The following is a 14,361-nucleotide window of genomic DNA, read 5'->3' as shown; positions in this document are numbered from 1 at the left end:
CCTGGGAGCTGAATAAATTGGCATTTAATCTTTTTGTGCTGGCCTCAGCTTCCTCATTTTAAACTCCATGATAACCCTTACACTTATCTTGCACAGTTTCCCTTTCAAGATTTCTATCCTTGTGGTAAGTATAGAATGTCACTTTCAGACAGGTTTAGGAACCTCAATATATTTTAGGGACCTTGTAAAGAGAGGAACTTACCAATTCCTACAGGTATTACAGTGGCAGACCAGTGGCAAATCCTTGACTTGATTTCCTAACCTCAAGACTTTTAACAGTGTAATCCAAAATTCCTTATGAAAGTTCCAGCAAAGTCAGCCTAAAAGAGCCTATTTTGCCAATCATTTTTCTTGCACTTTATGCAAGTAATGACATGAAGTATAATATTAAAACTTATTTTACAAATAAATTGGTCCTACTAAGATTTATCTTTGGTAAAAATGGGAACTGAAAACAGAAAAAAAAATTACATTTCAGAAGAAAACTATAATATGCCTGTTATTAGATTCCAGCTTTGTCCATTGTTTTGAGTTTTTAATTATCTTCCTACAATTTGAATTACATCCTGAACTACTTCCTGGCTACAAGTCTCTAAAAAAGGACCAGGCTTTAATTTTTTTCATGATATTTTTAGCTGATTTCCCCAATGGAATAGGTTTATTAAATAAATATTTTGGCATACACATTTTCTTCTTTATTACAATCCTTATGTGCATTATATTTCGACTATATATCTCATTGTTTTACTATTTCTAAGAAAACTAGATTCTTGTTACTCTATAGACTAGAGAGTCAACAAGTGACAGCAGCTATAGATCAATGACTGACTACCCCAAGAACGAGCCTTTCCAGCAATGAGGGACATCTTGACACTTAGATTTTGATCAATGCTTTCAAGAAGAACTATTTTTTTGATCAAAAGGGGTAAATGAAAAAAATAAAGGAACTTTTATCTGAGAAATGCAAATCCTTTTAAATTATTAGACCCAGAGAGGCATGAAAATATAACAGCAATCACATCCTTCTCCCCCATCTCATTTTTAAGCTAGTATTTATCACTTAAAACTGTTTGCTATTGCCACTAGCAGCTACAAAGCAACCTAGTAATGCTGCACCAGAAACTATAATCCACAATTTATAGCTTAACAATGGATAGTCAATAGCTTATGTTATTTTAGTGTAAAGTCTTGGTAAACAATGCAGGAATGGCCTCTTCCTTCCCATGTGTAACTGCTGCTAATTAGACAGTATACTTGGGACAACTTGAATCTATACTGCTGGGTTGTAATCCTCAGGCCTGGCCCAAATAAACTTTCTACTTATATCAATTTTGCCTCAGCTTCTTCACCTTTTAGGTCAACAGACAGCAGGGACTAGAAGCCTTTTTGGAGTAAGGAAGTGCCATTCACAGGTGACAGTGCTGAGGAAGGAGGCTGGGGTCTCCAGGGATATAGCTGATAACTCTCCTCTAAATCCTGGGTTCAAAGAGCAGAGCTCCCAAATGTCCCAGGAAACTTTCTTGTGGCAGCACAAACTTGTACTAGTCCCCTACATTGGAGCCATTTGAGGTCATTTATATGAAGATGATTGTAAGATAATTCATTGAGACATGAATTCATGCTGTGTTTTTCCCTCTCTGTTCCAAGTGGGAAGCTTCTCTGTGCTCCTGCACCTCTAGGGAGGCTGGTGGTCCAGGCTGAGGGTAAAGGCTGCTTAGAGACAATCTGTTTCCTGGCCTTTGCCTTCCAGGAGCCAGAGCAGCTTAATGGGATCATGCAGTAGAGGAGAGGGCAGAGAGAAGGAAGGAGCCACATCCAAAGGAGCTTGTGGCATTCCCCCCGTGAATAGAACCAGCAGCCCTCCCAGGGAGGTGGGAGGATCTCCAAGAGTAGTGGCTACCAGCATGGCCAAGGATGGGCCTGACTATCTGGCTTCCCTCTAAGCCCAAGCCTAAAACCTGGATTTCTGTGTCAAAGATGCACCACTCTTCTACCAACACTCCCCTGCATCTTTGCAGCTATTAGGGGGAAGGTGACTCAGCTCACTCTTGGAAGCTGGCTGCATCATTCCAACCACTTGGACAGGATGGAATTCCTGAGCAGCTCTTCACTCATTCGCTGGCTCACTCAAATAACCAGTGGGTCTGGAGAGCAGACCAGCACTCAAAGCAGAAATTGCCTCAGTGCATGTGGTTTGTTTTCTGAGGCTTGATCCCACACCTAGAGACTGCACTGGGGACACTGAGGCATCAGAAGACATTAAGGAACCAGCTAGGCATCCCCATGCTTTGAGGAAGCTGCCCCTCCAGCTCTCTTTGTAGATGCAAATCAGCTAACCCCTATCCTCTGGCCCAAGCCAGGTAAGAAAGACCACCAAGGGCTAAGTCCCCCAGCTAGGATGATGTCTGTGAATGTCTTGTAAGAGAGCACTTTGAATACAAATGCCCACAGAAGCTGCTGACTCTCCCCCAGTGCCTTACCAAGTGGTGAACCCTGGTGTCAGCTGGCGTCATCTAGCCCTTAAAATCCAGACCTGATTGTCTTGAACCCCTCCCCATGGCACGTCCAGTGCCCTCACCAAGACTTCTGGAAATTCTCAGAGATTCACGCTTCTTCTATCCTCCTCTGGCTCTGATTTCAGAATTCTGTTGAATTGTCCTTCTCTGTTTTGTGGCTCTTCCTATGACAACCCCCAGCACAGACCTGGAACCCTTCCCTGATTCCCAAGCCTCTGAGGACAAGCAGGCATGGAAGATGGATGTAAAGATTTTTCTGAGGATTTAGGGGCAATAGCGAGAAATGTGCATCACACTCCAAGATGCAGGGAAAATTAAAAGTGGACTTATGTTCTTAGGAAGTCCCTGGCCATTTCCTCCCCCCTGCCTCAGTTCTTGGTTGTGGCAGCCCTCTCTTGTCTAATCCCCTCCCCGAGTCCACTACCAGTTCTGGTCCCTTCTCATGCAGACTAGAATGGTTCTCTATCCCTCTTGTTACTCCAGCCTCCCCTAAGGATCCCTCCCACCCCCGTGTCCTACTGTGCATTTTCCTAAACTAAGATCATTCCTTTCCCATATAAAACTGGTTGTAGTAAAATTGTAATTGTCTACCTCTGAAAGTACCATTATTTTACAGATGAGGCCAATTGGGCCCGGTAGGTTGAATAACTCAGTCAAGGCCACATAGCAAAAAGGAGAGTTGGGACGGCACTGGGATCTTCACAGCAGATCTGCCTTTCCTTCTGGGCTGGCTCTGGTGTGGCTGAGGCCTTGGCCTGCAGGAGGGGTCTGCTGCAAGAAGAGCACGTGGTTCTGAGAGGGGATGTTCATGACCCAGGCAGGAAGCAAGAGTGCCACTGCCTTGTCGCAGTTCCAGAACCAGTGACGTTTGGCGTCCTGAGAACAGGCAATCCTGAGTTCTAGGGAGCCTATGTTAGGTGTCTGGACCAAGAACACCAGACCTGACTATGGGGTGAGGGGCTGGCACCGAAGGCTGGGCCTTTGCTCCGAGGCAATGAGGAATGAGAAACCAGGCAGCTCTGGGAGGGTTAGAAGGAGCCTTCAGCCATAAAGCAAACTACCAATCCTGGATGCCAGGAGCAGTGCTAAAGCCTTTACATGATATCATTTCTATTATGATTATTTTTTTGAGATGGAGTCTCACTGTCACTCAGGCTGGAGTACAGTGGCATGATCTCAGCTCACTGCAACCTCCACCTCCCCGGTTCAAGCAATTCTCCTGCCTCAGCTGTCTACGTAGCTGGGATTACAGGCACACGCCACCACGCCCAGCTATTTTATTTATTTATTTATTTATTTTTAGTAGAGATGGGGTTTCACCATGATGGCCAGCGTAGTCTCAAACTCCTGATCTCAAATGATCCACCTGCCTTGGCCTCCCAAAATGCTGGGATTACAGGCCTGAGCCACCATGCCTGGCTACATGACATCATTTCTAATATACACAGTAATCCCCAGAGAGAGTCATCCTCCCATTTCACAGATAAGGAAGCTGAGGGTCTCAGTGGTTGAGTGACTTGCTCAGAGCGCCACAGCTAGTAAGTAAACAGGCAGACAGAATGCAAACCCCACACGCCTGCTTCCTAGTCTCACACATGGCACATGGGTTCTGGGTGAACATTCAGCTGCCGGGGGTTGGCAAATTGTGTCTGTGTGTTCCCACCTCAGGGACTCTGCTGCTGTTCTGGAATACTCTCCTGCTAGGTTTTAATACAGCAGGCCCCATCTTGTCTTTGGGACTAAGTCTGGGGGACTTCTCCTTGCAAAGGCCTTGCTGACCTCCCAATCCAAAGAAGCCCCCAGGCCCTCTCCCTTTCCTTACGCGGTCATAATTTCTTCATACAACTTACCTGAAATTTCCTCATTCATTTATTTATTTCTTACTTATTGTCTCTCCCATGCCCTAAAAGTGAAAGTGGCCTGTATCTGTCCTATTTTCCCAAATCCCCAGTGCCTAGGTCAGCCAGCACTCACATACAAATATTTGGTGAAGAAATGAAGGAGGTGGCAGAGTCTGAACACCAGCAATAGCCATCACTTGCCCATCTCAACAACCCTCCCTCCACGGCCCATTTCCCCATGAAGAATTGCTGTGGGAGGAATGACAACTTGACCAGATGTCACCTGACAGGAGTCCAAGGAGGTCCTGCTGCCTTACTTAGTGGGTCTCCAAACCAGCGGACCAGTAGGACTCTGCCCCAGCCCTTGGGAGGTCCTCCACCCCAAGTCTGCCCAGGAATTCCCTTCAGCCTTTCTACAACTTCTCATGCTCACTGACCTTTAGGCTTTAAGGAAACAAAAACAGCTCTGCCCTATAAAAATGTCAGGACCCTGGTGCCAGGTGGCCAAACCTTTGTCATGAAAAGGAAGGAACGCAGGGCCCAGAGGTGGACCACCACCTGGAGGCCAGGGGATGAGGACCAGACCCTGAGCTAGGGACCCGAGGCTCCTGGTTCCATGTGCAGCACGCTCAGGATCATTGGCTGTGGCCGAGCTCCTCTTCTATCAAACACATTCAGCGATGTGTTCCCTTTGTCTATCCTGTGGGGAGGCCGGAACCTCAATGAAATACAAACTCGAAAGCACATTGTACTTCCCAGATGAAAAGTACCACAGTCAGAAAGATTCACAGCCACGCTGTTCACTCGTGCTGGTCAAATGGCTTTGGCTGATTTTTTTATGGATATGAGTTTTAGGGTTTAAAGGAAAAAAATACAGCTTGTTTCATAGAGCTATTATGGGATTTTTCTGTTGAAGCACACAGTCTCTGTACAGCCCTAAAATGTTTTGACAGCTCAGGCAAATCCTCAGGAAAACCTGAGACCAGAGCGTGCCAACCAGTCGCTTATCACTGGGCTCCCACAGCCCCAGCGCTCGGCCGGAGCTTCCCCTGCTGGCTCCTCAGCAGGCCCAGCCGCCACCCGGCCCGCGGGACCAGCCGCACGCGGCCCAGCTATGAATCAACCTTGTCCTCCCATTCCAATGCGGGAAATGGGATGATGAATTCGTTTCCATCACCACACTGCCCATAAGTCACGGCTTGAAGGGCATTTTTTTCTTTTAGAGTTTCCAATGACAAAGATTTCATTATCCAAAGCAATAATTTTTACCCAGAGCAATGCAAGATTTCACTCTACCTGAATTAGGCCCATATGTGAAAGGGCAGCCTGAGAACGTCAGTGTCTGGGGGCTGAGAGGAGGGTGGGGAAGGGGGGCTGGTCTCTGTGTGCTCGCCCTGCCCCCGTGCATTCCCTTTCTCTCTTGGTGTGGATGTTCGCTTTCTTTGTTCTCAGCTCCCTCCTCCAGAGTCAACCCCTCTCCTTGTCACTAGGCACCCCCATGATCCTCTCCCTAGGGCATAACCCTTCCTCCAGTGACAGCCCCATGCCGGGGCTGACACTGTTTATTCTGCCAGCCTGTTCTCCCCACTGCTCTACATCCCCCTCCCCTACCCCCCTACCCACACCCATCCCCATATCAGAACCAAAGAAGGGCAGAGAGTCATCAGCATTGCTCTCTAATGGAAGCCCAAGGGCTTTCCTTTGAATCAGAAAGGCAATTTCAAAACCACTGCACTACAGAAGATCCCCAGGGGGTCGGCTCATTCTAAGGCTCTGGATGTGCCACCCTTCCGCCAAGCCCCATCTTTTTCCCGTTAGTTTTACACTGAGGCCTCATTGCTCCAAAGCCAAAGCCTAAAGTCACAGGAAGCATAAATAAGACAGCAGTGCAGAAGGAGCCAAGCAGGGCCCTCTGCTCTCAGCCCTCCTGGAAAGCAGCATTGGAGGGGTAGGGGGTTCTTTCAGGAACTGGCTGGTATCTTTTGACGGCTAGCCTGGCTGGGGAAGGCCAGGAGCCCTGTTGAGAAGGGCTTACCCTTCTCAGGGTAAGATTGGGGTGCCTCTGGCATCTCCCACTGTCCACATCCCAATCCCACAGAGCCTCCTGCTCCACCTGCTTTCCTGCTAACAATGCTGCCGCCATCAGTCCAGGGAAACGCCCAGGTCACATCACCTGTGACAAGCCCAAGAGGAAATGTGTCAGATTTGAGGGAGCCACGTGCAGCCAGTCTACATTTAAACAGCAAGTATTAATTATAGAATCCCAACCAAGTACCAAAGACAAAATAAGTGCATAAAATATATTTCACTTCCTCATAAAGCAAATACAGAGTAAGGCTGATATTAACTACCAAAATGACAAACTTTCGTATGACTGACCTACATCCACACACGGGTAGATTAAACACCAGGGAAGAGGCCCAGGCAGTGAACTCAGGAGTTCAGGCAAGCAAGGGAAAGCTGGAGGCTGGGCTGGAGAGTCTTCACAGAAGAGTGGTGCTCTGGTGTGGAGGAAGAAATAATCCCAGTATTCTAGAGAGTGGCAGAGGAGTGGAGTGTTCTCCCGGAGGGGCGGGCTGGTAGTAGGACTTAACTGAGCCCATCCATTGAGTTTGGAAGCCCAAGCTAGAGATCTGGGCCTCTCATTAGTTCCCAGTCAGTCACAAAGCAAGTGTCTTGAAGCCATGTTACCCCCACACCCCCAGTTCTCAGCTACCACTATTACATGTCGTTAACTCCTCCCATCAGGTGCAGCAAAGCACATGATGAGTGTTACGGTGTGCATGGGGACAGGGAGAGAGGACAAAGCTAAAGATCTAGGGTGTGATGCCTGTGCTGTGGGCCTCTAGTGCACTCACTGGCTAAGAGAGGTCCCCGTGCCAACCCCCTGACCCGCAGTCCCACTGCAGGCCCATCTTCAAATTCCTGCCTCAACAATCTCACCAACCACCTCACGTCAGGAACCCGGAGCTCTGGGTTAACAGGTGGAGCTATGGCTAATATTTGTGACACCAGGACGCTGTGAGATTTGTAGGCAGTAGCAAGTTTAAACTAAATTTTTTTCTTAGGCCAGGACCGGTGCCTCATACCTGTAATCCCAGCACTTTGGGAGGCTGAGGTGGGCAGATCACTTGAGGTCAGGAGTTCAAGACCAGCCTGGCCAACATGACGAAACCCCGTCTCTACTAAAAATACAAAAATTAATTTGGTGTGGTGTCAGGCGCCTGTAGTCCCAGCTACTTGGGAGGCTGAGGCAGGAGAATCGCTTGAACCCGGGAGGCGGAGGTTGTAGTGAGCTGAGATTACGCCACTGCACTCCAGTCTGGGTAACAGAGTGAGACTCAGTTTCAAAAAAAAAAAAAAAAATTCTTAGAGGTGAAATTCACACAACATAAAATTAACCATTTTAAAGCACACAGTTTAGTAGCACTTTAGGTCAGGAGTTCAAGACCAACATTCACCGTGTTGTGCATCTACTACCTCTATTTAGTTGCAGAATATTTTCATCACCTCAAAGGGAAAACCCATACCCACGAAGCAATCACTCCTCCCAGGCCCTGGCAGCCATTGATCTGCTTTCTGTCTCTTTCCAGGTATTTCATATAAACAGAATCATACAATGTGACCTTCAGTATCTGGCTTCTTAGCATGTTAGCTTAGCTTAGAGGCCTAGCATGTTTCTGAAGTTCATCCATGTTGTTGCATGTATCAGAATTCCATTCCTTTTTATAGCTGAATAGTTTTTCATTCTATGTATATACTACACCTTGCCTAGCCATTCATCTGCCGACAGACATCTGTTTCCACCTTTGGCTGGTGTGGAAAATGCTCCCATAAGCATGCATGCACCAGTATTTGAGTCCTTGCTTTCCATTCTTTTGGGCATGTGCCTAGGAGGGGAGTTGCTGGGTCATACAGTCATTCTATATAATATACTTTTGAGGAATTGCCAAACTCCTTTCCACAGGGCTGCATGACTTTACATTCCCACCAGTGGAAAGGTTCTGAGAGTCCTCAGACAGATAGATAGGGTAGGGGATGCATCTAATAGTTTTGTTTGAGTCAGGGTCAGGGGAGGCTGAGCATGGTGCTCTCGTGGCACCCAAGACCTCTGCCACTCCGAGAGCCCAGAACTGCGTGCAGCTCAGAGAGGTCTTTGGAGTTGAGGTGTAAAGGAAGCAGTGAAGACTAGGAAGGTGGTCACGATGGCGGTCCTGGGTCCCAGGGTCCTGAGACACCACAGTCACGCTGTGAAAATCATTGCTGGCGACCTGAGACTACGCAGAACCCCACTCGGGCTCCTGCAGATAGCAGGCTGGGGCGCAGCACTCCTCTGCAGATCCCATTACCGTACATGGGGCTGCAACATTAAATGATGAAAATGTAAAACATCAGGGAACATGCTGTAAATCACTTATTGGCAACCTGCTGCCTCCCAGACATGCCCGATCCGAGTGAGATGCTGCAGCAGCTCGGGATTTCCACGCGGCCTGGACCAGGCTATCCCTCAGGCGCCAAGACCCTGACCTAAGAACTGAAACCATGTGGGGAAAACACCTTGGGGGCCTGACTCATCCTGTCCTCCAGCCGAGAGCAGCACCCCTAAGTCTTCTCCTGGCATCGAGCCCACCAGCCCCAGGCCTTGGGAAAACCCCTTTGCCCCTCCATGTCTGTGTTTTCCCGATTTGAGAAATGATGATGCCTTGGCTTGAACAGCCTCCCAGGCTCCCTAGCACATTCCAGATGTATCTTTGATTCATGCAATTTACCCATAGTCCTGGCTCTCCTCATCTGGTCTCAGTGAAAAAAGATCAAGAAGCAAAGAAAAGAAGTGGCCAGTCCACAAAGCCCTATGAATAGGCTTCTCGGGACCCATGTCAGCAGCAAGGCTCCTGAGGCCAGGGGTCCTGCCATCCAGGGGTCCTGTGGTGGTCCAGATGGGAAACGGGGCTGCTCAGGAATGTGTAGAGTTTCAAGCACAACTGACATTCCCTTAAGTGTGCAGTATGACGTATGGCCCCTTGGAAGCAAAATCCAGATTAAAAATCAAACTAAGAGAGAAAGTAAAATGATGCGCTGTCTGCCTGCTTTCCCAAGGACTCCCCTCAGGACACCTTTAAATGCTTTAAGTGGAATTGTGTCTTTTCACACTTTTGCAGTTTCATGTATACTGTCTGAAGCAGAGGTTGATGTATATAGCCTTGTTGCAATTGGGTGGACCTTCTCAGTTCCCTGATTGCTTGGCCACCAAAGCAAGCCCTGAGCAGAAGGGTGGAGGCCAGGAAGAGAAAGAGCATGGGAGTTGTAGGCTCAGAGGATCTGCAGACCACAGCTGAGACCAAGGCCAGTGATGGAGGAGCTATGAACCTTGTGTGCCCTCCCGCAAGCCCTTCTCCCCTCTGGGCCTCAGTTTCTTCCTTTCAACAGTGAGAACATCAGGCCAGATGACCTCTGGGTCTGCCTAGCTCCAGTGTTCTAGGCAGTAGGCCTTCATGGAGAAGCTGAATATTCATGAAGCTCTGGGCAGCCCAGTCCTAGCTGAGTCAAGCAGAAGCACCAGCAAGGCCCCTCCCACCACTAAAGAGCAGTGATGGTGAGTCGCAGTCCATCAGCTGAGTTGGCCACTCAATTCTCCATCTCATCTACCTTCTTCGATCTGAAGGGCCACACAAATGGTTCCCTTTTAAGTGCATGGGGGAATACTGTCCTGACACAGAAACAGCATTTAACAAAGCAGGGGCCCAAGGTGTCCAAAACCATCATTATAATAAAGTAAAAGATCAATGCATCCAACAATGCCACCCCTGTTTGCCAAGTGTATCAGCTACAGCAGTTTTGCTGTGAGGTGAAATGCTGGGGGATGAGTTGGGGAAATAGTCGTCTTTCCTTACTATGCAGCAATTTAGCCGTAACCTTTCTTCAGACTGACTGCCTATAGCAGCCTGTTCTCCTCAGAGTCTCATTTCTTAATCAGAATCCTTTCGTGATTATCCCATAGAACCTAGAACAGGGCTGGGCACACAGTGGGTACTTAATAAATGTATATGGATATGTTTTCAGGAGTGTCCAGGAAAAGACCAGTATTTCAGTTACCTGTGGCTGCTGAACAAACGACTGATTTAGTGGCTTATAACAACAATGATTTATGATTTCTCATGAATCTGTGTGTTGACTGGATTCAGCTGGGTGGTTTGGCGGGGCTCACTTAGCAGCTGCATTCATCTGGGAGCTTATTTGAAGCTGGAATGTCCAAGATGGCCTCTTATCCTCCAGATCCTCTCTCCCATGTCCCTGCATTATCCACAGGTCTAGTCTAGACTTCCTTTTAGCAGCAGGGTGGCTGGGTTCCACGAGGCACTGTCTGAGAAGACAAGCCCGGGGCGCAAGCACTTATAAAGCCTCTGCTTGCATCATGCTTGTTATTATCCCATTGGCCAAAGAAAGCTACATGGCCAACTCCAGAGTCAATGCGGGAGAGACCACACGGAAGTGTGACTTCTACGAGATACAGTTCGTCAAATGCCACAAAGCAATGATCTACCACAGCTAATGAATCCCCCCAGTGGGGGCAGAGCCATGATACCCTGAGCCATCCTCCACTCTCCCAGGAAGGTGGAAGACAGGACAGGTTTCTCAGCAGACAGCCATCTTCCAGAGCAGGTGAGGAAGTCAAGTCACCCACTGACAAGGTAGGGAGGGAAGGTTCCTTAAGTCCTATCACGGTTGTGCTCAAAATCTAGCAAAAGCTGGAACATCTTTTCAGATCCTGGGGGACAAGTGGGGCCTGTCACTTGCATTCATTCACTGCACAGAGTACCTGAGCATTGCCATCATGGAGCACTTGGGATCAAGGTGTATCAAGGAAACCCCTAAAAGCACATGTGCACTTCCTCGCACGTCCTTGGTGGCCATGGGGATCGCCTTTTTCCACTGGGGAGTAATAGTGTGGTACAGTGGTTAATTGCATGGACCCTGCTGGCAGATGGCTTGGCTTCAGATTCTAGCTCTGCCACATACCAACTCTGCTGACCTGGGCAACCTGCCCAGCCCTCCTGCGCCATGGTTCCCATGTCCAAATTCTCATGAGGGTTAAATCACTTAATCCATGAAAAGCACTCAGAACAGAGCTTGGCATAAAATATGCACCAGGCAAGCATTTGCTAATATTATTCATGAGTAATCCTTACATAAAGAATTCTTCTTTCAGATTACAAACCTAATATATGCTCAATGTAAAAACAAACCAACCTTGCAATATCGGAAAAAAGAAAAAGACAGAAAACCCACTTACACAATTCCTCAACCCGAAAAGAATCCTATTAACCACCTGGCATGTGCACTTAATGTTTGCCTATGAAATATGTACACATATCCATCCTTTACATTACAAAAAGTTCTCATACTGTTCATAGCCTGCCAGTTAAAAACATAATATGTCAAAACTGTTGGCCATCGATATTATTCTACAATTTGATTTTACTGTCAGCATGTATTTAATGGTGTAATCTATCCTTTCTTGTGGGAGATTTATATGATTTGTGATTTTTCACAAACAGAACTAATGCTGTGATACATATCCTCATGCACACCCCTTGTTATGTCTTCAGAATAAATTCCTGGAAGGGGAAGATACTGGGTTTGAAGTGAATGCCTACTTGCATAGGGTAGGCATTCAGATTCAGATGCTGCTGGCCCGGCCCGGAGAGAATGACTGTGCCTGGAAGGCATAGTAGGAGAGGAACATGTACCTGTCCCCATGGCCTTGGTTGCCATGGGGACTGCTTTTTCTCACTGAGTGGCTATAGTATCAGCCTGCAAGCCAGGAACATTCTGCTGTGGTGTGGCCTCTTCTCTGCAGCAAGCAAGGCCAGAGCCACCTTTAGAGACTGTGAAGGCCAAAGCAACTCCATCTTGGGTGCTACCCACCATGTTGACTTCTGATTATCCCCAGTTCTGGGAAGGCTTCTAAGATATCCAGCATATCCATTGTTCCTTGTGTCAGAGCAAGTACTTGCTGTAAATCCCGCCCTTAGGTCGTACAACCTTGATGTTATCATACTACAAGCGTCCCACACATCCCTTCCGAACCACCCCTCCCCTGTGATATATAAGCCCTGGGTCTGGTGGGTAATGGCATGTGAATCCACCATCTCCTGTCCCTGCCACCTGAGACCTAAACATGGCTTCTTTTCTTAAGTTTCTATTAAATGTTTCTTTCTAAGAAACTGGATTTGTCAGCCCCTTTCTTCAGCCTCTCAGCTTCTTTAGACTTCGGGGGTGGGATTGCATAAACCTGCCCATTGTAAACAGAGCCCCAGGTGCCTTCTGCCTGCCTGTAACCACCGACTTCCCCAGGTTTCCACCCTGTCCTCCTGCACCCCTCTCTACACATGGAGTTTCAGTGTCCCAAAGAGAGACTTTGGCAGGAAAGAGACTTGGCTTCAATATTCCTTTAGCAGGTAACCCAAATCCACATCCCTCTCTGATGCCCATCTGCAACCTGGACCTGCATTTATGTCTGACTGTTCCCTGGGATCCTCAAATTTAGCCTGGCCTAAGCCAATCTTCTTGTCTGCTTTCCCATAGCCTGTTCCAGCAAGCTGTATGAGGTGTCCAGGCCTCAGGGGTCAGGCAGCATGGGTTTGACTCTGGCTCTGCATTTACCAGCTAGGTGATTGTGGGCAAACGACTCGACCCCCTTGAGCTGCAGTTTTTCTTAACTGCAAATTGAGAACTTTAATATGAGCCTCTCAGTGTTCCGAGGATTCAGTGGGGAGACAGCAGGTCCTGGCAGAGTAAATGTATAGTAAATAACAAGACAATACTGATCTTATTTTTATTCTTACTACCCACTGCCCCAACTGAAAACCTCATAGTCATTCTTCCTTCTTCAGGGGTCTCTTCTCTTCCACAAACCCAGGAAGTAAACCTCAGAAATGGCCTTGAACCCTGCTGCTGCCCCGCTGCTTGCACACATGCATTCAGCGGTCTCCTTACCCCCTCACCATGCTGGGACAGCACATAGCAGATGTCCGGAAGGTTGCTTGTATGAAAAGTACAGTGGTTCCCAGATCACTGCCTTTCTCTGGACCCTGCTTCCTCATCTGTAAAACCATCTCCAATGGCCCTTGCAGCTAGGAAACACTGTGATTCTCTATCCCTGTACTGGATCCTTGCCCCAAGGAACAAGGGAGCCTGGCTCCATCACTCAGGCAGGCAGAGAGGGGAGTGAGATAACAGTTACATAGATGACTCCTCATTTTATTGCCTGAACCATCAAACCCTCCCCAAGATTTCTGGACTACTGTCCCTTGGCTGGCTCAGAAATTTCTTAGCTCTACCAATATTTTCTTTCGTCATTCTGTAAAGCAAGCTCAAACTCAGTGAGCACCGCCTATGCAAAGACCTTAAACCACATGTTTATTTTCCTAAGCTATAAAAAGTTTACGAGGGGAGCTGGACTTCTTGTCCAGCACCATGCTCAGAATTGCTACTGCATTCCACAGGAAGACAGAGGGCTCTGTGTCAGTCCAGGGGGGCTAGAAGGAAGTAGGTGGAGTGTAGCTGTCCATCTCCAGGGGAAAGGGCGTACGGCATGGGAAGGAACAAGTGAGGGGCAAGTTCGTGGGGTAGTGAGGGCAGCGGAGAAGAAAGATGGGGGAAAGATCTGAGCATGGTTGCAGGTGGTTTAACCCAGCATTGTGCCTCTCAGGTCCGTCTACTGTCAAGGCAGCTTTGGGACACTGAGTCAGCAGAGGCACTGGGGCTGGCCCTGGCTGAAGCTCACTAAGCCAGCCCTTCTGACACGACACAGCCCCTTCATCTAAGAATCTGAAGTCACTGAAGCTTGATGCTGGAATAAACAGCCAAGAGCAGGCATCTTCACCTAGTTGCCTCTAGTTTCCTAATGACCCCAGTCCATCTATTTACTTTCCACCTAGCCCAGTGCTTCTTGAGGATCAGATGCCATGCAGTTATTCAGAACTCCAGCACCAGGGTATGTT

At 48.0% G+C, this 14,361-nt stretch overlaps 1 long non-coding RNA gene across 1 annotated transcript; it reads right to left on the bottom strand.

The window, feature by feature from the left end:
- Positions 1 to 7,413: 7,413 nt before the first annotated feature.
- LOC108317162 lies at positions 7,414 to 13,578 on the bottom strand. The gene is made up of 2 exons (XR_001830617.1): positions 13,355 to 13,578; positions 7,414 to 8,717 (listed from the first exon to the last, which is right to left on the bottom strand). It is a non-coding gene; the product is annotated as an uncharacterized LOC108317162 (long non-coding RNA).
- Between the last annotated feature and the right edge of the window lie 783 nt (positions 13,579 to 14,361).

The sequence above is a fragment of the Cebus imitator genome, unplaced genomic scaffold, assembly GCF_001604975.1.
Source record: "Cebus imitator isolate Cc_AM_T3 unplaced genomic scaffold, Cebus_imitator-1.0 Scaffold197, whole genome shotgun sequence".
NCBI lineage: Eukaryota > Metazoa > Chordata > Mammalia > Primates > Cebidae > Cebus > Cebus imitator.
This window is presented reverse-complemented; position numbering and strand designations above follow the sequence as displayed.